The sequence below is a fragment of the Pinus tabuliformis genome, chromosome 8 (genome assembly GCF_031772625.1).
Source record: "Pinus tabuliformis cultivar Carrire ecotype Pingquan chromosome 8, CPIR1, whole genome shotgun sequence".
In the NCBI taxonomy this organism is placed as follows: Eukaryota; Viridiplantae; Streptophyta; class Pinopsida; order Pinales; family Pinaceae; genus Pinus; species Pinus tabuliformis.
In genome coordinates this window covers 886116780-886143855 of record NC_142294.1, presented here as the reverse complement: position 1 = coordinate 886143855, position 27076 = coordinate 886116780, and positions in this window count along the sequence as shown.

The window sequence follows — 27076 nt, the reverse complement described above, 5'->3', positions numbered from 1 at the left end:
GATAACCAGAACTTTGATGATAGACTCAACCAAACCGTTGGCTTGCGGATAATAAGGAGTAGAGCTATCGTGGCGTAAACCAAGCTGGCTTGTAAGCTCAGTCATCATGATGTTTTGAAAATGGCTCCCATGGTCAGTGATGATTGCTTGCGGGACACCAAACCTAGTTATAATGTGATTGAATACGAAAACTGCAGCTGTTTTGCCGCTTGCGTCGAATGTAGGCATCGCCTCGGCCCATTTAGTAAAATAATCAACCGTGAGGATGATATACGCATGCCCCCCGGCCGAGTGAGGGTTACAAGTAATAAAATCGATACCCCATTTGGCGAAAGGACCAACAACAATTATAGGATGGAGAGGAGTAGGTGGTGCGCACATCTTGCGATCAAACACTTGACAGTTGTGGCATTTTCGGACCGCAATGATACAATCTTTAAACATGGACGGCCAGAAATAGCCAGCGCGCAACACCTTATGAGCTGTGGTATACCCAGACATATGACCGCCACATGCTCCAGAGTGACAATCATTCAAAACCCTCTCAGCCTCTTCATGAGTTAAACAACGTCGAAAAACTGAGTCTGCCCCCCGACGATAAAGTGTATCTCTAATAATTCTGTATTGCTGGGATTGAAATCGAATTTTTCGACGGTTCGACTTTGAAGCTTCAGGCCGAAAGGTTTGGGTTTGGAGATAGATGATTATATCCCCATACCACGGATCTAAAGTACTGATAAGAAACAAAGATTCGTCCGCAATGAACTCCTCTGTCACAGTTTCTGTGTCAGCATGCGGGAAATCACACATCAATTCCGCAAAAACTAAGGATTTCTTAGACTTGGACTTCTCGAACTCCAAGTCGAACTCTTGCAGATAACAATCCATTTAGAGTACTTGCCCCCTAGCAGTTGTTTAGTCAAAATATAAATCATAGGGTTGCAATCCGAAATAACTGTAGTTTTACGGAGAAGAATGTAGTGACGAAAACGCTGGACAGCTTGAACGGCTGCCAGGGCCAATTTCTCCACATGCGAATATTTTAGCTCAGTGGGGTTTAACGTCCTACTAAGATAATATATCACATGTTCCATTCTGAATTCATCTTCTTGGACTAACACCATTCCAATAGTGGAATGCGAAGCTGCGAGGTATAAGAAGTAGTCCTGGTTGTAGTTGGGAGGATGCAGCAACGGTGCATGGGTCAACGCGTGCTTAAGTGCATCAAAAGATTGTTGGGCAATCTCGTCCCAAAAGAATTGAGCGTTCTGTTTCAACAACCGTGTAAAACCCTTAGTGACCTCGGCGTAGTTTGGAATGAATCGGCGTAAAAAGTTTGCTTTCCCTTGCAAACTTTGGAGTTGGCGCAAACTCGAAGGAGGAGGCAATTTGATGATAGCTTCGACCTTCGAGGGATCGACACGAATGCCGGCTTTTGAAACAACAAATCCCAGCAATCGACCCGTTTCTATACAGAATACACACTTGTGGGGATTCAACCGAATACGATAATGCCTACACCTCATAAATATTGCTCGTAAGTGGACAAGGTGATCAGCTCGATGTAAAGAATGAGCAGGCAAATCATCGAGGTACGGTTGCACAATGTGCTTGATGTCATGAAATGCATAAGACATCGCCCGTTGAAAAGTGGCTTCGGCATTCTTAAGCCCAAAAGGTAATTTGCAGTAAGCAGATGTCCCCCATGGAAAAATGAATGCTGTTTTTGGTTGATCGGCAGGTAGAATATTGATTTGATTATAGCCCGAAAAACCATCCATAAAGGAAAATATTTCACTTCCGGCACAACCATCAATGATTTGATCGATATAAGGCGTAGGATAGTTGTCTTTTGGACAAGCTCGATTTATATCCCTATAGTCGATACATATTCTTATTGTTCCTTGTTTCTTGTTAACTGGAACAATATTCGATACCCAATCCATTAACGGGATTGGATAAATGAAACCTGCTTTCAACAGCTTCTCGACTTCTGCTTTAATCGCAGCCGCTTTTCGAGGGTGAATCTGACGCAACCGTTGCCGGACGGGTTTAGCGTCCGGGTAGGTTTTTATTTCATGAACAACAATGGCAGGATCGATTCCTGGCATTTCCTCGTAAGACCAGGCGAACACATCGCGAAATTCTTGGAATAGGGCCTTGTAAGTTTGAATTTCATCTTCTGTACATGAGGCACCTATATGAATGTTTTCTTCAATTCCGGGCTTCACTGAAATGTCAATGGAAATAGTGCGAGAAATATTCCCTAAATTCAATTCGGAATCAGAATGTTTCGTTGGATTCTGAGCGTCTTTGACATATTCAGCGGTAAAAATAGATGAAAAATCGTTTTCAAAAGCATCATCCTCAGGTAAAAACGAAGATCTATGATGGAGATCCTCCCATGGTAGATCGTCTACACTTAGGATTTCACGAAGTTGCTCGTCAGATGACACGACTTCGGGAAACGCTATCCGTTCTGAGGTTGATGTGAAAAGTGATTCCTCACTGACCACATTCATTTGGTCGATTTGGGTTGAACGCGAGTCGGTAAAAGACACGACGACTTCATAAGCAATTTCATATGGACTCAAAGGCATAGCATCACCGAATGAGTCTATCTCAGATTCAGATGGGACAATCCAAGGATCGTCGTAAATAATGGTGTCTGATGTAATCATATGAATTGATGCAAATGAAGGGTCTGCGTTGATTGGAGGGAAAGGAAAAGTTCCCAGTAAACCGGAATCTTTAACTAAACCTACGCCAACGTCCCTATAAGGGATTGTCGTCTTACCGACATGCTGGATACTCTCTGAAGAGGCTGGGTCGGATGAAAAGTATGTCAGCTGATCTATTTTCACGATCTTGTCGTTATGTGGAAACTTTATTACTCTGAAGACCGATGAAACAACCGCTGTCATAGCATATGACCAACTTCGACCCAAAAGAAGGTTGTAGTCTAGAGGGGCATCAACCACCTCCACATCCAGACTAACGGTTTTGCCTTCTACCCCTATAGGCAATTCCTGTAGAATACCAAACGGACGGAACCCACAGCCATCAAAGGCCTTAAGGATGGTCGGGGATTGGTTCAGCGAAGGAGAACCAAGCGATCTCCAACACTGAATCGACATAATACACGTGGAAGCTCCCTCATCAATTACAGTCCGATGAATAGGCCTGTTTTTTACTATCACTGGAATCTGGAAAGCCATTTGATGGGGTAGGCGTGGTGTACTATTTTCTAGATCGAAGATTATCAGATTCGGGTCCTGAACATCAAAAGCTCCGATAGCCGACAAAAGTAATTTTCGTTGTGCTGGGCATGATTGCAGCACTTCTAAAGCCGACATTGCTGAGGGTGAAACAGCTAAGTCCTCAACAATGTTGTAATTCTGGGCCGCTCTCGCATGTGGATTGAAAGCAGACCTTCGAAGAACACCCTTGGCGGGCGGTTTGATTACTAAGTCCGGGTTAGGTTTTTCGATCTGTAGTGGATCGGAACCAGGAGCTGAGGTTGATGGATTAGAATGAGAAGATTCTGCTTCCTTACCATCAACAGGATTCTTACTACCATAATCTTGCGACCGAGTCGCAATCCTCACATGAGACATCATCAAAATGGGTTCTTCACTGGCAGTCGAGGAAGAACCTATCATCTTACTCTCCTGCTTTGGAAATGGATCTTTCAACACAGCAGGAGTGGGAGAACCTTTGACTATTTTCACAACCTCGGCCCGATGAGGGCAATCTCTTGTAAAATGATCCTCTTCACAAATAAGACAAGGATATCGAGGTTTGCGCTTTTCGTCATTGGTTTCCGACTTTTCTGTTTTCTCCTTCGGAGCCTTGTCTGCTTTAGCCTTCTTCTTTCCTTTCTTCTTTCCACCGTTTTTTGATTTGGCCGTAGATGACTCTACAGCGTGAATATCGGCGGAAAGTTTAGGAGAAGACTCTCCTGTCGGGGAATCAGGCAAGGTGATTATAGGAGTAGTAAAATTCTTGGAAGACTTCTTCTTGCTCTTTGTGTTCACTGTACCAATCATACCATCAGCGGCATGAGATCCCGAAGGAGCAGCAGCGATTTGATTCGATTTTGGAAGATCTGGGATCTTCTCGTGTAACGTACCCGACTGAGTATAAACTAAGTCAAGGTACTGCGCCTGAGCAATGACTTGCTCCTCAGTAACTACTCCGGCCTTAGCTACATCTTCAGTAATCTTCGGTAATAATGATTTAACAAACCATTCAGCTAAGATTTGGTCCGGAATAAAAACTTTCACTAACCTTCTTCGACGTCTCCACTCATGAATGTGATCAGAAATATACGTGGACGTCGATTGTTTTAGTGAAGTTAATAACTTCGTGCCGTTATCGTATCTGACCGGCAACTGAAAGTGAGTTAAGAACGAGGTAGCTAACTGGCTAAAATTGTAAAAAGAGGCCCGTGGTAACTCAATGTACCACTTGGCCGCGAGACCAATGAGTGTACGCTGGAAAAGACGTAAGCGGATCGAATCATCCGAGATAGAATTTGAAGCACACCAGAGGTGGTAAGTCATCACGTGATTGGACGGATCCTCTCCAGACTTACCTTCGAACTTGGGTATATCACTGGGCAACTTATTTGGCATTGGCGGCCAGAACGGAAGATATTGAATTGGATCGTTCGTTAGGCGCGTCAAGTCTGGTAAATCCAAAGTTGCGATAAACGGTAATTGCCGGTTAGGATCTCTAAAACTCTGGGTCACAAGACCAGTCCCAGGAGGAGGATATCCAGGATAACTAGGAACAAGAATCGCATTAGGGATATTATATCCTCCTGGAAAACCAGGATTAACCGGACCGTACTGGGGTTGTTGAGGTTGTTGATAAGTGTACCCAGGATACGGTTGATACTGGTAAACCGGCTGTTGGACAGCTTGCCCATATTGGTACTGTCCCTGGTACGGTTGATGAACAAATTGAGGTTGAGTAGTGACAACCGTACTTATACCAGGCTGACCTACAAGCATCTGAACCGTAGTTTGAATCGTAGATCCAGATAAGGGTAAAGATGTTTGAGGAGTAGTTACAGAGACAGTAGAAACCGGAGCTGTCGATACTCCAGAAGTAAGTGCGACAGATGTTGCGGTAGTTGCAGCAGCCGTTTGAGATGGAGTACTAGGTGCAATTGGCAGCTGAGTAACTACCGAAGTTACAGAAGTTTGAACATTTGACTGGACAGGTTGCGGTTGCTGGGGTGAACCAGAAACTACGGGTTGTCCAGTTTGAGGTAACAACTGTATACTTGGCTGCAACACCTGTTGACCTTGTGATGGATCCCACACTATCATTCCAGGGTATTGACCCATAACAGGTTGAGGATACTGAGATCCATGACCGGATTGAGGATAGGATTGATAACTGAAAGGTACAGTTCCCATACCTTGAACATATGACTGACCTTGAGGTGGTTGATAACCTTGACTCGAGTATTGACCTTGAGGTTGATAACCTTGGGGTAAATACTGATACTGGGGTTGACCTTGACCTTGAGGTTGATACCCTTGAGGTAAATATTGATACTGAGGTTGACCCTGGGGTACATATTGAGGCTGGGGTTGACCTTGAGGCATGTATTGTACCATAGGTACATACTGACCTTGAGGCTGCCCCCCAGACACAATTTGTGTACCTTGAGGTTACCCCCCAGGCGTTAATTGAGGCTGCCCCCCAGGCGGTAATTGACCACCTTGAGGTTGAGAAACGGGAACTGAACCTGACATCATGTAAATGTCCCCTACACCCAACGGTTTATTACCATTGTTTCCAGCTAATAACCCATGATCAACGGGTTGAGGAGATGCCCCCGCAAAGATACCAGAAAGTGACTGATACCCGGTGGGAACAGAAGGACCGCCGTGTAAGAAAGATTCAGGAGATTGAGTGAACACGGACGACTCACCAGACATATTTACAGGAGTATAAATACCTCCAGGTGGAAAAGGAGTACGAGGTGGAGTAAAACCTACCCCTGAGTTGTCTAAATAATTGGTTAACGAAAGGTACCAAGTAGTACTTCTAGGAGGACTGTAAAAGATAGATTCACGCTCCCTTAGATCAATAGTAGGTCGATCTTCAAGGTTAGAGACGCCTATTTCTTCCTCTGGAGCAAGTTCTTCAATAGCAATCAAACCAGTAGGAAGATTTTCGGTGATAACTCGTTCTACTCTCGGTGAATCTGGAACACTAGAAGTTGGAGTAACAGGCTCAGATATTTCAGGTTCTTCACCTATATCACTAGTAGATGAAAAACTACCAGCAAGCTCAGAAACTGTAACAGCTTCGGGATTATAACCTGTCTCTAGACTTTGGTAATCTGGATGGACTACCAAGGAAGATTCTCCTTCTTCAGGTGAACCTACTCTACTGCCACTAGGAGGAGTTACAAGGACCTTCAATCCTTCGTACTAACCTAGGACGTCTTCAGGAGGTCCACCCCGTGATCTACGGAGTTTCCTCAACAAATCAGTTCCGGTAACAATCTCAGGTGACTTGCCCCGAAGTCTACGGGACTGTCTCGGTAATTCCGCCACAGCTAAAAACTTTTAACTACTACACACGAAAACAAAGTAAAATCTCAAATCAAACCACCTAAAGTCTCTAAAGAACCAAACAAATTTGAATCATACGCCTAAAGAATCTAGGGTGTCAAACCAAACACAAACAGTAGCCTTCCAGACCGAAAACGCTAGTTGGAGATGAAACCCAACATCGCTGTATTCAGTACAGAAGTGGCGGGTGGAACAGTTACCCCGGCAACCTGCTTAATGAATAGACCGGCACAAGTTCCTCCACTTTAACCGTCTTGAGTGAAGTGAACCCCCCGGAAAATCCAAGTGAGTCTAGCCGACGTCTGCTCCAGGTACAGTGGGATCTTCCCTCCACCGTCACCTCGGTAGAATCCTAAAGATAATGGTCACTAAGGTTACCAACCGCAACAAATGCACCTGGGGGAACAGTCTACACTCCGACAGCACGCAAGGGCAGAGTATCAAGCTCAATCCCCTTACCGGTTCCTTGACAATAATCCAAGGTTTACCGACAAGTGACCCCTGGCTCCTCGACAATGGTTAATCCGAGGTTTACCGTTTGTAATACGTGCGTGTCTGGCGTCGTTCCCAACGAGGGAGGATTGATCCCCTCACTGGTTCGTACACGAGCTCGTGCTTCTCCTTTAAGAGGAGCTTTCCCAGAGTACAAATAAGACAATTGGATTTATTCTATCACAAGATAAGCTACTTGTTTGGTTTTGTTGCCTTGGAGAGTTAATTACTCTCCTACTCCAAGACACTAGCCTGATCTAAATTGGTGTTTCAGAGCCCTAGTAAATAAAAGTTACTAAGTTGATTTTACTTTAAGCGTTAATTTTATAGTTTTTCTTAAAGACAAAAGGTAGTGGAAATGAAACCAATGGTGTGTAGACTCGACTCGCAACCACTACAAAGATGCACCTAAGATGATTTACTCTACTTTTCTTTTTCAATGAAATTCTTAGCTAAGAAAGTTTAGAGAATTCAAATTTATATAAAAGCAACTCTCTTGGCAACGAAAATCAAAGAAATAACACTCTTTATCTTTCCAAGCATACAAACATGACCACTCATTACGTGCACGAAAAATCCTTTCTCTTTCAAAACAAAACTTTTCAAAGGAGATGTTTTTATATTTTTTTTTTATTTAATAAAGCATATAAATCTATTTTAACGAAAATCAATCTCAAAATCTATAAAAGCTATGAAAAATTGACTTACAAGCAAATCAAAAGGAAATTTACTCTAAAGCAAACCTAACGAGGCAAAATCCTACAAGGATGATTCTAGGTTGTTTTACTTGATCACAATCAAGCCAAGGACCAGCTAATGCAGAATCAAAAAACCAGTCAAAACAAAACTCAAATCTTTTTGTTCTTTTTGTAATATGGAATTCAATACTCAATCAACAAGCACTTCGAAATTTGCCAAAGAGACAACTCAAAGGTAAGTTGCTCTCACAGGTAGACTTTATGACAGGTCCGACTCCTAAGAAGGCTGACAAAACCATAGAGATCTAAGGCTTGACAACTTCTACCGCCAAAGTCACTACAGGACCTACTCAAAAATCAAACCCTAGGGCTTAAACTTCTATGAAATCCACTAAAACACTCAATGCTATCGAAACAAGTTCAGGTGAAGATCTTTGACAGGAGACTAATGGATCTGGGCAGTAAAGACTAAGAAAAAGCAAAATTTAAGAGGAAAAATGTAAAAAATGGAAATTTCTTAATTTTTAGCAGGGTACGCAGGCAACCTGTTAAGACAGGTGCGGGCCCGCTCTGTGCACACAGCAACAGTGCGTACAGGTACGCACTGTGCAATACTCAGAGGGTGCGTACTACTGGAAAAACCAAGAAAAACTAAATCTAATTTAACCCTAAGCTAGCCCACCCAAATACAAAGTCACAGAGCCAAAAACCAGAAAATAAATGACTTTTCTCAGATCAAAGTTGCATACAAAGGAAAAAACTTTCACATCAATGGAGTCCCCAGCGGAGTCGCCATTTTGTCAGGCGGAAAGAGTCGATAGTGCGGACACAACCAACCTCCCTAGGAGCCTAAGACTCTCTAGTGACAAACAAGACAAACAAGAGCAATCCTTCTCTAAACATGCATTTACCATACGAGAAATCAAGTGTTTAGATCCTACCTATAGTCCAACGCTCTTGTAGTAGTCCAGCCTCGCCGATCCGGATGAGCTCCTCCTTCACTTCGAAACCTGCATTCACTAACAATCAAATGATTAAATAGCACTTGATAATCTCATAAAATAAAACATATTTAACATATAGACCAAGGAGTACATGAAACAACTCATAGATAACAAGTTATTGAGAAGAATGGACTCATTTGCATTAATAGGAAACAAAAGGAACAATTACAACCTGAGCCTTGGTGTTGTGCAAGTCCCTCCCAGGGTCCATCAAGAGTTCTCCTTTACTTTGACAAAGCTCACCCACTTCCAAATAGAACAAGCAAAGATGGTAATCTCTCCTCACAAGCTTCTAAATGGGAGTCCTAATTCCAGTAGCATCTACGCTTAGAAATGTTTAGCTTTCAACCTCCCCTCCTTCTGGCCCAATGCCTGTATTTATAATGCTCTAGAGGAAGTTATTCAGGTCCACCATCAATGGGATAAGTCCCTCTTTGGATGGGATAGCTCCCTTATTGATGGGATAAGTTCCTCTTTGGTAGGGATACATGAACCATCTGGAGGCGCTTCATACACGTCAAACATACTTCTAGAAGCCTCTAGAAATGACCACAAGTAACTTTTTTGGAGTGAAACTTGCGCCTTTTGACCTTTACAGGGGTATGCACCTGCCCCTTTACATACAGAGCGTACAAGTACGCAGTTTTTGTGAACATCAGGTGCGTATATGCAGGTAAGGCCGAGAGAATCTGCGTACCCAGAGATAAACACATTTACTAAGACTTTCTCTCTTTTTGGAGTTTGACATGGAGAGCAGAGGCATAAGACTTTCCCAGGAGGATAGCATGACTGTTGATAGAGTCATACTAACTGTAAATAGCCATGGTGACATTTTTTAGTGTAACAAATGTTTCTCAAAATCTTTGATACCCAACTTCGTGCGAAGGGTATGAAAAACATTGGTAAACTATAGCATGTCTTGGTCCCTTCCCTGTCGCAATGTGGACCTGTCATGCGGAAAGAGTCGTTAGTGCGGACACAACCGACCTCCCTAGAAGCAAAAGCTTTCTAGTGACAAACAAGACAAATAAATCCTACCTTTCTCTAAACATGCATTGCAAATACAAGTAATCAGGGGATCTTTAACATACCTTTAGTCCAACGCTTTGTAGTAGTCCAGCCTCGCCGATCCGGATGAGCTCCTCCTTCTCTTCGAAACCTGCATTCACTAACAAGCCAAAAGATTAAATAGCACCTGATAAACTCACAAAACAATACGTATAATAGGAGGATAGTATGATAGTTGATGGAGCCATACTAACTGTAAGTAGTCATGGTGACAAATTTTAGTGTAACAGATTGCCCCCTAAAGTGCGAAGCCTGTAGTAGATTAGGGTTTCATATCATCTAGGAAGGGTGAAGTACTTTATCATTTCAAGGATTATCTTGTGGAGAGCCCAGTCGGAAACTGCAAGTATTCAACACAAAATACATATATATGATCATATCATCGCTGAGGTAGGCATTCCCATACTCAAATTGAAAAATTTAACTAATTGACTATCTACTGCTCTGATACAGGAATGATTCTGCAATACATCATAATCATAGATTTTTGTAGACACAGTATGGATGCAGCCATCTGTTTATGATTAGTCTACTGTATAATGAATACGAAACTCCTCGCAGCCTGGATGGTGGAAACTAGATCCAGGGTCTTCATTTCTACTTCCCGAACAGGTACGATTCTATCCATGCGAATAAATGAGTTGATGTCGAACATGGTAGAAACCACTTGATTACCAGTCAATGATGTAAACTGTTAACAAGCGTGAGAGAGACCACCAGTGATGTCAATGGTTCTCAAAGTACCCAGTACAATCCATGAGATGTGAATGAATGAGTTGATGTCGAACATTTCACGGAATCCTTCGATCGAAAGTCAATGATGTAAACTGTCATCAAGGGCGAGAAACCTGACATTGATGCATGCAGACTTCAAGGTACTGACGATTCCTAGGTAATATTTCTAGATAATGTGCTGATGTCGATAGAAAACGACCCGTTGCAGGCAAGCCCACAACACGAAATCATAGATCAAGTTGAAGAAATGTAGCTGTAAGGACTGACTCAGGGATGGTCAAAATGGATGACGAGTATTTTGCAGATGAATGTTTATTGCAGAGACCTCTTGAACACATAACGACACGACAGATGGCTTGGTAATATTTGACCCAAAGTTAATACCCGGCTAAGGACTTTCAATGTGGTTTGATCAACTGTGAGGCAAAGGATTTCCCAACCCAGGTGAATGAAAAGTGTCGTGTTCAAGAGTGGTAATAAGGCTTCTTCTGAGACAAAGGATAACAAATGGGCTCATTTTTCTCTCTTTTCCCCCACCATTTTTGGCAAGTACCTCTTTATTTTTTACAAGCTTGAGGAGGATAACATATGCTTGATTATAAGCTCATCCTTCGGATGAGTCCAACTTAATTTTGATTCGAACCCTAAGAAGGAGTGGTCCGTTCCTGTTTGTAATCGAACAGGTCCTTTAATGTGAAATTTTAACGAGTCCAGTATAGGAGAAACTCGGCATTTTTCATTTTTAGAGAGTATGAAAAAACTTAAGAAGACTCCAGGTTGAACTTTTTCGTAAAGTTGTGTTTCCCAAGCCCGAAAAAGTATAAAATAATACTTGAGAGAACCGCTTAGTCTTGCGACCAAGGAGTAATTTCATGATTAGTTTCTTTGACCTGAAAAGTAAAAAGCAATCAAGGACACGTCGTTTTATTCCCAGTATCGAGTTTGAAACGACAAAAACCCGGCAATCTTTTCCTGTTTTTACGGTCAGAAAAGAGCTATAAGGGGACCGTATTTTAATTCCGTTTTAACGAGTGTAAAAGAAACGCTCGGCAATCTTTTCATATTTTAGGAGTCAGAAAAGGGCTTAAAAGATGACTCTGATGTTTCGGTTCGTGAAAAATGATAATTTTCCTTGAAAGTCCTTTTGTCCTGCACAAAAACGACACATTACTCATACCTGTTTAAGATAAGCAAAAATGCATTGAGAAATATCCTTATATGGTGAAAAATAAACAAACTTAGCATTCATTTATCCAAAAAACCTATAAAAAGACCTTTTACCATGTCATTTTTACCATTTTACTGTTGAAGGAGAGAAAAGGGCTTTTCGCAAGAAACTTCCCGTGGACTTTGCGGAGAATCCGACCGTCGGAATCGAGTGCCGTCTCTTTTAGGTATTTCAAAACATCCTCCTCTTTGTTTTCATCCGTTTAGAATTTCATTTTAAGCCCTAGTTTAATTTTTTGAGGGCTTTGGGGTTTTAGGATCCGCCTTTCGGGGTACGCAGGTGCCCCATGGGCGACGTGCGTACCCTGACATTTTCGTTAATGGGAAAATGGTCGGAGTACGCAGCCTACCTTCAGAAAAGTTGCGTCTCCACGCTCTGTTTCTGAACGCGGGGTGCGTACTCCGCGCAAAGCAATTTCAAAACCCCAAATCTCAAAAGTAAACCATCAATTTTTTATTTAATGAATTCTAATGAATGTTTTCTGGTGTGTAGATTGCCCACCATGCTTGATTGGCGCGAGAGAGAACACGAAGATGTCGATTTGGCCGCAATAGATCATGAACCTTCCATTGATGCTTTGAAGGCATGCGGTCTCTACAAATACTGGGCCATACCTGGCATGAGGGCCCAGGTGCGATTCTTAGAATGGCTGGTTGAAAGGTGGAACGTTCAGGATCAATGCTTCTACATCAGAGGGCACCAGCTCAAGATAGAGCCCTTAGATATATATTTTCTCATTGGTTTGCCTAATAGGGGCGAGCAACTGACTCTGTCCGGGACTAGGCCAGGTGGCCAATCCCTTGCTAGCCTCCGGCTAGAGTGGTGCAACAATCAGAACTAGGAGAAAGGGATAGAAATCAAATACATATCCCTGCCTGAACTTATGGTAATTGCCTTTACAGTTACCAGACTCTGCAACGCAGCCTCTTTGCATATTGCCACCGGGTCCCAAATGCGGATGGTGATAGATTGTTACCAAGGCACCATTTTCAATTGGTGTGACGCTGTGTTGGCCAATATGAAGGGCCAACTGACTAGGGAAAAGAACGGGCAATTAAAGACTTTTGGGTATGGGCCTCTAGTTGTGAGCTTTGCCCTAGAGAGGGTTCTGATGCTGATCCCACAGCATCTCACTATTGCAGCTGGGCCTCCTCGGGAGCCAAAGTTGATGCGATGGGTTGCGGTGATGGCCCGACATCCTGATGAGGGAGCGGGAGTTGTTCGATTTCCTGCGGGTTACTTTCACTGGTTGGAGGACTAGGTCTTTGCGATCCAAGATTTTCCTTATGCCAGAGTAGATTTTCGCGGTGATCCGGACATGGTTCTTCCACAGGGAGAACAATGGGACGACAGAGGTACTTCATTTTTCACAAGTTTTTTAAATTATTTACTTTTTTTTGTTTTTATATCGTTTCAAAACTGACAGTGACAAATTTCAAAATGCAGATGTAGGTCCACAGCGTCCAGCCAATCTCCGACCATTCGAGAGAAGAGTACCAGTTGCACCAGCACTGGCCCCACAGGATGCGGCCGCAGAGACCTTAGCCGAGCTGGAACAGGACCTAGAGCGTCTCACGGTGGACATACCAGAGACGACTATAGACGATATTCCTATCCGACTTTAGCGTTATGTGGTCGCAGTCCCAGGACCTTTCAGGAGGTTCCTGTGTAGGGTAGCGCGGGCAGTGGTCTCGTATAGAGAGCACCACCAGTGATTGGCTAGTCACTTTTTGTAGACACATGTGACATTTTTGGTTTTTTGTACTTATCATTTTTGCTGATCATAAGGTATTTTTCAACCTATGATCGAAGACGATGTATATTTTTGACACACTCCTATCTATATGTATATCATTATTATCAGCTTATCTTGTTAAACATGTATGATGAAATGTTTTTGAATTTACATTTATGATTATCGCAAATGTCTGTCTAACATTCGAGAAGCAATTGCATCTGCTAATGTATTTAATGACCTTGGAATATGCTGATATTCAATGTAATCAAATTCACGTTCCAAGAGGCGCACTCTCAAAAATAATCTTAATAACACTGGATTTCTAATGGCATATACTCTATTAAGCTGTAATACAACGAGTTCAGAATCTAACCCCACTATCAAACTCCGAATCCCGAATGAAATAGATTCAGATAATAACTCAATCACTGCACTGTATTCTGCAATGTTATTTGTTGTTTGACTGAGGCTCACCCCATGCATAGAAACTAACTCGTCAGAGGGCGAATAGATAACCCAAGCTACGGAAGAGATATTCTGTGTACTACGACAAGCACCATCAGCAAATCCAATGTACGTTTGGAGAGGCGTCGACATCTGCAATATCAAGAGTAAAACCAAGATAAGCCAGAATAATGACGAAAAACACACTCTCTAAGCTAAGCACACTGTCTATACTAACAAACACACCAGCTAGAAAGAAAAACTAACCTATCTAAATCTCCATACCCATCATTTAAGCATAATGCCTCTTTAGGCAAAGTCCATTTCTGGGCTTACCCAAAGAGTCCCCATCAAAATATACCAGCTCATAGGCCCCTTTTGCTAGCTTTCGCTTAACAATGTAGGGCCCATGCCGCATGGGAACGAATTTGCCAGCACCTAATTTATCGTTAGCTTGATCATATAATAGCACTAGGTCTCCTTCCAAAAAATTACGAGGGGTCACGTTGCGATCATACTGAGCTTTCATTCCTTTTGCGTGAGTCTCGATTGCCAATGCAGCGTCACGTCGAGTCCCATCTAATTTAGCTAAGTATAATAGACACTTCTCCTCTTCGGAAGTAGCTGGAAGTAATTCGATAGCCATTTGAAGTGATGGGATTTCGCATTCAATGGGCAACACTGCTTCCAAACCATAAACTAGTTGGAAAGGAGTGAACCCTGTTGATGTTTTCATTGAGGTACGGTACGCCCAAAGCGCTGAAAATAACATGTTGTGCCAATTTGACCGATGAATACCAATGATTCGTCGGATCATGATAACTAGAACTTTGTTGATGGACTCAACCAAACCGTTTGCTTGGGGATAATAAGGAGTAGAACTATCATGACGCAAACCAAGCTGGCTTGTAATTTCTGTCATCATAATGTTTCGAAAATGGCGCCCATGGTCAGTGATTATCGCTTGTGGGACACCAAACCTAGCAATAATATGATTGAATACGAAAATCGCAGCTGTCTTACCGTCTGCCTCGAATGTAGGCATCGCCTCGGCCCACTTAGTAAAATAATCAACTGCCAGGATGATATACGCATGCCCCCCGGCCGAGTGAGGGTTACATGTACCCCATTTAGCAAAAGGACCAACGGTAATTATAGGGTGGAGAGGAGCAGGTGGTGCGCGCATCTTGCGATCAAACACTTGACAGTTGTGGCATTTTCGGACCGCAATGATACAATCTTTAAACATGGACGGCCAGAAGTAGCCAGCACACAACACCTTCTGAGCTGTGGCATACCCAGACATATGACCGCGACACGCTCCAGAATGACAGTCATTCATAACCCTTTCTGCCTCTTCATGAGTTAAGCAACGACGAAAAACCAAACCTGCCCCACGACGATAAAGAGTATCTCCAATAATTTTGTACTGTTGGGACTGGAATCGAATTTTTCGGCGTTCTGACTTTGAAGCTTCGGGCCGAAAGGATTGGGTTTGGAGATAGACAATTATATCCCCATACCAAGGATCTAAAGTGCTGATGAGAAACAGAGATTCGTCCGCAATGGGTTCCTCTGCCACAGTTTCTGTGTCAGCACGCGGGAAGTCACACATCAACTCTGCAAAAACTAAAGATTTCTTAGACTTAGACTTTTCAAATTCTAAGTCGAACTCCTGCAGGATAACGATCCATTTAGAGTACTTGCCCCTAGCAATTATTTAGTCAAAATGTAGATCATAGGGTTGCAATCCGAAATGACTGTAGTTTTACGGAGAAGAATGTAATGACGAAAATGTTGGACAACTTGAACAGCTACTAGGGCCAATTTCTCCACATGCGAATATTTTAGCTCAGTGGGATTTAACGTCCTACTAAGATAATATATCACATGTTCCGTTTCGAATTCATCTTCCTGTACTAAGACCATTCCGATGGTGGAATGAGCGGCGGCGAGGTACAAAAAGTAATCCTGGTTGTAGTTGGGAGGATGCAGCAACGGTGCATGGGTCAATGCATGCTTTAGCGCATCAAAAGATTTCTGAGCTATCTCATCCCAAGAAAATTGAGCATTTTGTTTCAACAACCGGGTAAAACCCTTGGTAATCTCGGCGTAGTTAGGAATGAATCGGCGTAAAAAGTTTGCTTTCCCTTGCAAACTTTGGAGTTGGTGCAAACTCGAAGGAGGAGACAATTTGATGATAGCTTCGACCTTCGAGGGATCGACGCGAATGCCGGCTTTTGAAACTACAATTCCCAGCAATCGTCCCACTTCTATGCAGAAGACACATTTGTGTGGGTTCAACCGTATACCATAATGCCTACACCTCATAAAAATTGCTCGTAAATGGACAAGGTGATCAGCTCGACGTAAGGAGTGAGCGGGCAAATCATCGAGATACGGTTGCACAATGTGTTTGATGTCATGAAATGCATAAGACATTGCCCTTTGGAAAGTGGCTCCGGCATTCTTAAGCCCAAAAGGAAATTTGCAATAAGCAAATGTCCCCCATGGACAAATGAAAGCCGTTTTTGGTTGATCGGCAAGTAGAATATTGATTTGGTTGTAACCGGAAAAACCGTCCATAAAGGAAAATATTTCACTGCCGGCACAATCATCAATTATTTGATCGATATAGGGCGTTGGATAGTTGTCCTTGGGACAAGCACGATTAATATCCCTATAGTCAATACATATTCTTATTGTTCCTTGCTTTTTGTGAACCGGAACAATATTCGATACCCAATCCGTTAACGGGATCGGATAAATGAAACTTGCTTTCAACAGCTTCTCAACTTCTGCTTTAATTGCAGCCACTTTCCGAGGGTGTATCTGACGTAGACGTTGCTGAACGGGTTTAGCGTCCGAGTAAGTCTTGATCTCATGAACAACAATGGAGGGATCAATTCCTGGCATTTCCTCATAGGACTAGGCAAACACGTCGCGGAATTCTTGAAATAGGGCCTTGTATGTTTGAATTTCATCATCTGAACACGAGGCACCTATATGAATGTGTTCAACAATTCTGGGCTTTACTGAAATGTCAATGGGAATAGTGCGAGAAACGTTTCCCAAATTCAGCTCTGAATGAGGATGTTTCATGGGACTCTGAACGTCTTTGACATATTCAACTGTAAATATTGATGAGAAATCATTTTCAAAACGATCATCCTCAGGTAAAAACGAGGATCTATGATGGAGATCTTCCCATGGTAAATCGTCTACACACAGGACTTCACAAAGTTGTTCGTCAGATGACACAACTTCGGGAAACGTTATTAACTCCGAGGTTGATGCGAAAAGGGATTCCTCACGGACCACATTCATTTGGTCGATTTGGGTTGAACTTGGGTCGGAAAAACACTGCACGACTTCATAAGCAATTTCATATGGACTCAAAGGCATTGCATCACCGAATGAGTCTATCTCAGATTCAGATGGGACAATCCAAGGATCGTCATAAATAATAGTGTCTGAAGTAATCATATGAATGAATGCAAATGAAGGGTCTGCGTTGATTGGAGGAAAAGGAAAAGTTCCCAGTAAACTGGAATCTTTAACTAATCCTACGCCAACATCCTTATAAGGGATAGTCGTTTTACCGACATGCTGGATACTCTCTGAAGAGGCTGGGTCGGATGAAAAATAAGCCAGCTGGTCTATTATCACGATATTGCCATTATGTGGAAACTTTATTACTCTAAAGACCGATGAAACGACCGTTGTCATAGCGTAAGACCAACTTCGACCCAAGAGAAGGTTGTAGTCTAGAGGGGCATCAACCACCTCCACGTCCAGACTAACGGTTTTTCCTTCAACCCCTATAGGCAAATCCTGTAAAATGCCAAACGAATGGAACCCACGGCCATCAAAGGCCTTAAGAATTGTCGGGGATTGGTTCAGCGAAGGAGAACCAAGCGATCTCCAACACTGAATCGACATAATACACGTGGAAGCGCCCTCATCAATTACAGTCCGATGAATAGGCTTGTTTTTGACTATCACTGGAATCTGGAAAGCCATCTGATGAGGGAGACACGGTGTACTATTTTCTAGATCAAAGATTATCAGGTTTGGGTCCTGAACATCAAAAGCTCCTATAGCTGACAAAAGTAATTTTCGCTGTGCTGGGCATGATTGCAGCACTTCTAAAGCCGACATTGTTGAGGGTGAAACAGCTAAATCCTCAACAATGTTGTAATTCTGGGCCGCTCTCGCATGTGGATTGAAAGCAGACCTTCGAAGTACACCCTTGGCGGGCAGTTTTATTACTAAGTCAGGGTTAGGTTTCTCGATCTGTAGTGGATCGGAACCGGGAGCTGAGGTTGATGGATTTGAATGAGAAGATTCTGCTTCTTTCGATCCATTAACAGGACTTTTACTACCATAATCGTGAGATCGAGTCGCAATCCTTACATGAGACATCATCAATATGGGTTCTTCAGTGGCACTCGAGGAAGAACCTATCATTTTACTCTCCTGCTTTGGAAATGGATCTTTCAAAACAACAAGAGTTGAGGAACCTTTGACGATTTTCACAACCTCGGCCCGATGGGGGCAATCTCTTGTAAAATGATCCTCTTCACAAATTAGACAAGGATATTGAGGTTTGCGCTTTTCGTCATTGGATTCCGACTTTTCTGTTTTCTCCTTTGGAGTTTTTTCTGCTTTACCCTTCTTCTTACCCTTCTTCTTCCCACTGTTTTTTGATTTAGCCGTAGATGACTCTACAGCGTGAATATCAGCGGAAATTTCAGGAGAAGACTCTCCTGTCGGGGAATCTGGTAAGGTTATAATGGGCGAAGAATTCTTTAAAGATTTCTTGTTGCTTTTAGTATTTACCGAACCAATCATGCCATCAGCAGCATGAGATCCCAAAGGAGCAGCAGCGATTTGATTTGACTTTGGAAGATCTGGGATATTTTCATGTAACGTACCTGACTGAGTGTAAACTAAGTCAAGGTACTGCGCTTGAGCAATTACTTGCTCTTCAGTAACTACTCTGGCCTTAGCTACATCTTCAGTAATCTTCGGTAATAATGATTTAACAAACCATTCAGCTAAGATTTGGTTCGGGATAAAAACTTTCACTAATCATCGTCGACGTCTCCATTCATGGATATGATCGGAAATATAAGTGGACGTCGACTGTTTTAGTGAAGTTAGTAGCTCCGTGCCATTATCATATCTGACCGGCAACTGAAAATGAGTTAGGAACGAGGTAGCTAACTGACTAAAATTGTAAAAAGAGGCCCGTGGTAACTCAATGTACCACTTGGCCGCGAGACCAATGAGCGTACACTGGAAAAGATGTAAGCGGATCGAATCGTCCGAGATGGAATTTGAAGCACACCAGAGGTGGTAAGTCATCACATGATTAGACGGATCCTCTCCAGACTTACCTTCGAACTTGGGTATATCACTAGGCAACTTATTTGGCATTGGCAGCCAGAACGGAAGATATTGTATTGGATTGTTCGTTAGGCGCAAAAAGTCTAGTAAATCCAAAGTTGCGATAAACGGTAACTACCGATTAGGATCCCTAAAACTCTGGGTCACTAGACCAGTCCCAAGAGGAGGATATCCAGGATAACTTGGAATAGGAATCGCATTCGGGATATTATATCCTCCTGGAAAACCAGGATTAACCGGACCGTACTGGGGTTGCTGAGGTTGTTGATAAGTGTACCCAGGATACGGTTGATACTGGTAAACCGGCTGTTGGATAGCAGGCCCGTATTGGTACTGTCCCTGGTACGGTTGATAAGTGAATTGTGGTTGACTAGTGACAACCGTACTTAAACCAGGTTGTCCTACAGGCATTTGAACCGTAGTTTGAATCGTAGATCCAGACAATGGTAAAGATGTCTGAGGAGTAGTTGCAGAGACAGTAGAAATCGGAGTTGTCGATACTCCAGAAGCAAGTGTGGTGGAAGGAGCAGATGTTACGGTAGTTCCAGCAACCGTTTGAGATGGAGTACTAGGTGCAATTGGCGGCTGAGTAACTACTGAAGTTACAGAAGCTTGAACATTAGACTGGACCGGTTGCTAGGATGGACCAGCAACTAAGGGTTGTCCAGCTTGAGATGACAACTGTATACTTGGTTGCAATACCTGTTGAACTTGCGATGGATCCCACACTATGTTCATTCCGGGGTATTGACCCATGACAGGTTGAGGATATTGAGATCCATAACCGGATTGAGGATAGGATTGATAACTGAAAGGCACAGTTCCCGTACCTTGAACATATGATTGACCTTGAGGTGGTTGATAACCTTGACTCGAGTATTGACCTTGAGGTTGATAACCTTGAGGTAAATACTGATACTGGGGTTGACCTTGACCTTGAGGTTGATACCCTTGAGGTAAATACTGATACTGAGGTTGACCCTGGGGTACATATTGAGGCTGGGGTTGATCTTGAGGAATGTATTGTACTATGGGTACATACTGTCCTTGAGGTTGCCCCCCAGATGCAATTTGTGTACCTTTAGGTTGCCCCCCAGGCGTTAATTGAGGCTGCCCCCCAGGCAGCAATTGGCCACCTTGAGGTTGAGAACCAGGAACTAAACCTGACATCATGTAAATGTCCCCTACACCCAATGGTTAATTACCATTGTTTCCAGCTAATAACCCATGTTCAATGGGTTGAGGAGATGCTCCCGCAAAGGTACCAGAAAGTGACTGATACCCGGAGGGAACAGAAGGACCGTCGTACAAGAAAGATTCAGGAGATTGAGTGAACACGGACGACTGACCAGACATATTTACAGGAGTATAAATACCTCTAGGTGGAAAAGGAGTACGAGGTGGAGAAAAAATTATCCCTGAGTTGTCTAAATAATTGGTTAATGAAAGGTACCAAGTAGTACTTCTAGGAGGACTGTAAAAGATAGATTCACGCTCTCTTAGATCAATAGTAGGTTGATCTTCAAGGATAGATACGCCTAATTCTTCCTCTGGAGCAAGTTCTTCAATAGCTATCAAACCAGCAGGAAGATTTTCGGTGATGACTCTTTCTACCCTAGGTGAATCAGGTGCACTAGAAGTTGGAGTAACAGGTTCAGATACTTCAGTTTCTTCGCCTATATCACTAGTAGATGAAAAACTACCAGCAAGCTCAGAAACTGCAACTGCTTCGGGATTATAACCTGTTTCTAGACTTTGGTAATCTGGATGGACTACCAACGACGATTCTCCTTCTTCAGGTGAACCTACTTTACTGCCACTAGGAGTTACAAGGACCTTCAAACCTTCGTAATGACTCGGGACCTCCTCAGGAGGTTCGCCCCGCAATCTATGGGACTTCCTCAACAAATCGGCCACGGTAACAATCTCAAGAGACTTGCCCCGAAGTCTACGGGACTGTCTCGGTAATTCAGCCACAGTTAAAAACTTTTAACTACTGCACACGCAAACAAAGTAAAATCTGAAAGCAAACCACCTAAAGTCTCTAAAGAACCAAACAAATTTGAATCACACGCCTAAAGAATCTAGGGCGTCAAACCATACACAAACAATAGCCTTCCGGACCAAAAACACTAGTTGGAGATGAAACCCAACATCGCTGAATTCAGTACAGAAGTCGTGGGCGGAACAGTTACCCCGGCAACCTGCTTAATGAATAGACCGACACAAGTTCCTCCACTTTAACCGTCTCGAGTGAAGTGAACCCCACGGAAAATCCAAGTGAGTCTAGCCGACGTCTGCTCCAGGTACAGTGGGATCTTCCCTCCACCGTCACCTTGGTAGAATCCTAAAGATAATGGTCACTAAGGTTACCAACAGCAACAAATGCACCTGGGGGAACAGTCTACACTCCGACAGCATGCAAGGGCAGAGTATCAAGCTCAATCCCCTTGCCGGCTCCTTGACAATAATCCAAGGTTTACCGACAAGTGACCCCTAGCTCCTCGACAATGGTTAATCCGAGGTTTATCGTTTGTAATACGTGCATGTCTGGCGTCGTTCCCAACGAGGGAGGATTGATCCCCTCACTGGTTTGGACACGAGCTCTTGCTTCTCCTTTAAGAGGAGCTTTCCCAGAGTACAAATGAAACAGTTGGATTTATCCTACCACAAGATGAGCTACTTGTTTGGTTTTGTTGTCTTGGAGAGTTAATTACTCTCCTACTCCAAGACACTAGCCTGATCTATATTGGTGTTTCAGAGCCCTAGTAAATAAAAGTTACTAAGTTGATTTTACTTTAAGCGTTAATTTTTATGGCTTTTCTTTAAGACAAAAGGTAGTGGAGATGAAACTGGTGGTGTGTAGACTCGACCGAAATCCACTAAAAAGATGCACTTAGGATGATTTACACTAATTTTTCTTTTTTCAATGAATTTCCTAGCTAAGAGAGTTGGAGAATGCAAATTTGAAATAAAGACAACTTTCTTGGCAATGAAAAACAAAGAAACAAACTCTTTATATTTTCAAAACATATGACACATGACCACTAATCATTTCACGAAAATTCCTTTTTCTTTCAAAGACTCAAATGCTACTCAAGCAAACCTTCCTTCAAAAGATATTTTTGTATTTTTCCTAATTAATAAAGCATGTAAAACTTACTTTAACAAAAATCAAAGTTAAAAAAGCTATGGAAATCAAATCAACTCAATTTCACTCAAAAGCAAATCTAAGAAAAAAACACTTAAAAGTAAATCTAACGAGTCAAAAGCTTACTAAAGATGATTCCTGGATGTTTTACTCAGTCAAAATGTAACTAAGGACTAGTTAATGCAGAACCAAAAACTAGTCAAAAACAAAAATCAAAATCTTTTTGTTCTTTTCTCAAGAATAAAATTCAAAGTTCAAACAACAAACTTTTTCGAGATTCAAAAAGAGAAGACACAAAGGTAGGTCTCTCACAAGGGTGAATTCTATGACAGGCCCGACTCCTAAGAGGACTGAACAAAACCAAGGAGATCCAAAGTTTGACAACCTCTAATGCCAAAGTCACTACAGGACTAGTTAAAAATCAAACCCTAAGGCAAAATCCCTATGAATTTCACTAAAACCCTCGACACTGACGAAACAAGCTTAGGTGAAGATTTATGGCAGAAAACCAGTGGATCTGGGCAGAAAAACAAATTAAAAACTAAAACTAAAAGGAAAAAAGGAGAAAATTGAAATTTTCTTGATTTTGACAGGGGTACGCAGGCGACCTGTTTGCACAGGTGCGGGTACGCTCTGTGCACAAAGCGACAGTGCATACAGGTACGCACTGTGCTCAACTCAGAGGCTGCGTACTTCTAGCAAAACAAAGACAAACTAAAATCTAATTTAACCCTAAGCTAACCCACCCAAATACATAGTCAGACAGCCAAAAACCAGAAAACAAATGACTTTTCTCAGATCAAAAGTTCATACAAAGGAAAAAACATTCACATCAATGGATTCCCCAGTGGAGTCGCCATTTTGTCATGCGGAAAGAGTCGTTAGTGCGGACACAACCGACCTCCCTAGAAGCAAAAGCTTTCTAGTGACAAACAAGACAAATAAATCCTACCTTTCTCTAAACATGCATTGCAAATACAAGTAATCAGGGGATCTTTAACATACCTTTAGTCCAACGCTTTGTAGTAGTCCAGCCTCGCCGATCCGGATGAGCTCCTCCTTCTCTTCGAAACCTGCATTCACTAACAAGCCAAAAGATTAAATAGCACCTGATAAACTCACAAAACAATACATATCCATCATACAGACCAAGGAGTATATGAAACAAACCATGAATAACAATCTGTTGAGAAAAATAAGTTCATTTGCATTAAAAGGTAACAAAAGGAACCATTACAACCTGAGCCTTGGTGTTGTGCAAGTCCCTCCTAGGGTCCAACAAGAGTTTTCCTTTACTTTGATCAGCTCACCCACTCTCAAATAAGGCTAGAAAGGATGGGAATCTCTCCTCTCAAGCTTTACAAGGGAGTCCTAATTCCAGCAGCATCTACCCTTAGGAATGTTCAGCTTTCAACGTCCCCTCCCTTTGGCCCAATGCCAGTATTTATAGTGTTCTAGAGGAAGTTATTCAAGTCCACCATCAATGGGATAAGCCCCTCTTTGGATGGGATAGCTCCCCTCTTGATGGGATAAGTTCCTCTTTGGTAGGGATACATGAACCATCTGGAGGCGCTTCATACACGTCAAACAAGCTTCTAGAAGGCTCTAGAAATGACCACAAGTAACTTTTTTGGAGTGAAACTTGCGCCTTTTGACCTTTACAGGAGTACGCACCCATTGCTTTATAGACAGAGCATACAAGTACGCAGGTATTGTGAACTTGGGGTGCGTACACGCAGGTAAGGCTAAGAGAAATTGCGTACCCAGAGATATATAGATTTTAAACGAATTTCTCTCTTTCTTGGAGTTTGACATGGAGAGCAAAGGTACGAGGCTTGCCAAGGAGGATAGTATGACAATTGATGGAGCCATACTAACTGTAAGTTGTCATGGTGACAAATTTTAGTGTAACAAGACCACTTTATGTATTTATCGTCATAGCTCTCAAAAGGGTAGTATTGTTCCTTGATGGTGTCTTAGAACAAATCACAACTAGCTATGGCCGAAAATAGTGAGGGCATACTTTCATCTTTCTGCTCACAGTAGGTTTCTCACTGGAAAAATCATGAACAGAAAAATATCCTTCTAGCAAATTTAAACATTTATCTACGTCATCCACATCTATCTAACCCTCAAATATGGAAACTTCAAAGTTAACTTGTACCTTAAAGGGTGTGGCGCTTCCAGATTCGTTGTTGGAAGTAGATTCGTTGCCCTTGGGTAGCCGCTGAAGGATCTGGGCAAAGTTGTCCATCATCGGATTCCTCTGTCGCTCGAGGGATTCTTCAAGAAAGATTTTGAAAGGATCTCTTGCCCCCTCATCTTTTGTTTCTTCCACCATGGGAGGCTATCGAGATTTATGACGTTGGTCTTTCAAAGGTTCGATGAGTTCAAGCCCTAACTCCTTATATCCCGACCTCATTGGGGACATGAAAAAAAACAGAGAAAGAACAGGTCGCTCTGATACCACTGATCCGAATTTAAATAGGAATGTAACAAATTACAGATATAACCATAAATACAAAGATGCAGTAGAAAGAATACTTCATTTCATTAATATCAAATACTAAAATATGCTTATAAAAAAAATGGAAGTAAGACTAACTTGGGCGATGGTAGCTTATATCTGAGAAGAGATGTGGTGCATACATGCCTCTGAAGTATGTTACAATGAGGCTCCAAGGCCAATTTATTATTAAGAAACAATGGAAACCCTAAACATCCAGAAACCTAACCCTAGGAGATCAAGTGCCAAAACTGTTGGCCCCGCTTGGGTAAATTGGTACATCGATTTCCCGGGGTCATAACTTTGGCATACAATATCCATTTGGCTATCATAATACCTCGTTTTGAAGATCTCAAACAGTAGGCTGAAATCAAATTGTTCACCCTAATAGAAAAAAAAATCGGTCTCTCTGGTGTTCTTGAAAACGTCATTTAGGGCCTCAAAACAACTCTAGAAGTTTAGGACCCAAAAAACTGCTAAAAATAGTAAACTGTGCTACAATGAGGGAAACTGAAAAACTGAAAGAGATGGTGTTGGGGGTCGAAGTGGAATATGAGGGTGACCACAAATATCTATCTGGATCAATCCTCACCCCTTAGGAAGCAATGGTCCCCATTGTGTTGAGTGCCTCCATGAGACAGGGAAACTTCTGTTGAACTTGGTCCCTTGTGAGCCATTTGCCTTGGTGCAGGAGTTGGCCAACTTTGACAACCAGATATAGTTGGATATTTTGTTGGTGAGTGTTTGTGAACTGTGTGTCAATAATTCGATCAGTTGTGGCCTATTCCATGTAGTCTAGGTTTAACTTTGTTGGTGTGAGTTCTTTTCCAATGTCGGGTGTGTCCAACAATGGTGGGAAGTATCGTCGGAGGTGGTCCACATTGAACAATGGATGCAAGCCAAGGAATGGGGGAATGTTGAGCTCAAAATCATTGTGTTGCACAAATTGGTAATGGTGTAAGGACCATATTAGAGTGGACTGAGCTTCCAATGGGCTTTGGTAAGGCGTTATTTCTACAAATGCAACCATAATTTCTCACCCACCTGAAACTTATGTGGCACCCGATGTTGATCATGTCACTATTTGTACTTGGAATTTGACTTCTCAAGGATGTCATGAATTGCTATTGGATGTGCTAGATGCGTTTAATAAATTTGGTTGCTTTATCAGCCTCGAACAATACATGTGTGGATTATGTCTGTGTAGTTGCATGAGGCATGACAATGTCAATCAGACACAATGGTTGAAATCCTAGACCCACTTGAAAGGGAATGTGACTAGTCGAGCTATGGAGAACGCTATTATAATTGTGTTAAACATATGGAAGAATCTCATCCCATGTTCAAGGATTCTTGGAGTTCTACATGCGGAGTATGTGCATTATCATCCTATTGATGACATTCGTCTCGCCATTAGTCTGGGGATGGAATTCAGAAGATTTGGTAAGCTTGGTGTCCAATAGTGTCCATAGGCTTGACCAGAATGTCCTCAGGAACCTACTATCCCAATCTAATATAATGGTTTGTGAGATCCCAAAATGTACCCATACTCGTTGAAAGAAGAGTTTGGCAAAGTCCTCTATTGTGATACTTTTCTTGCAAGCCACCACTATAGCCATCTTAGAAAATATGTCCATGACCACAAATACATAGTCATTACCATGCTTAGTATAAGGGAGGCCAGACATATAGTCCATGGATATGGATTCCCATGACTAGCTGGGAGTAGGCAAAGGAGTGTACAGGCCTTGCATCTTGATGGTTGGCTTGGAGATGGCATAAGCAATGCAGGATCTGATATTCTTCCAAACATCCAATCGAGGTTTGGGCCAATAAAAGTACATTTGCAGTACAGAAATAGTTTTCTCCACACCAAAGTGTCTTATGACCTAACTGTAGTGTGCCTCCAAAATCATGTTGGTACACTTGCTTGAAGGAACACAAATGTGGCCTAGGTAGCGTAATAATGTGTCTTGGAGGTGGAAGTCAGGAACTTGCATT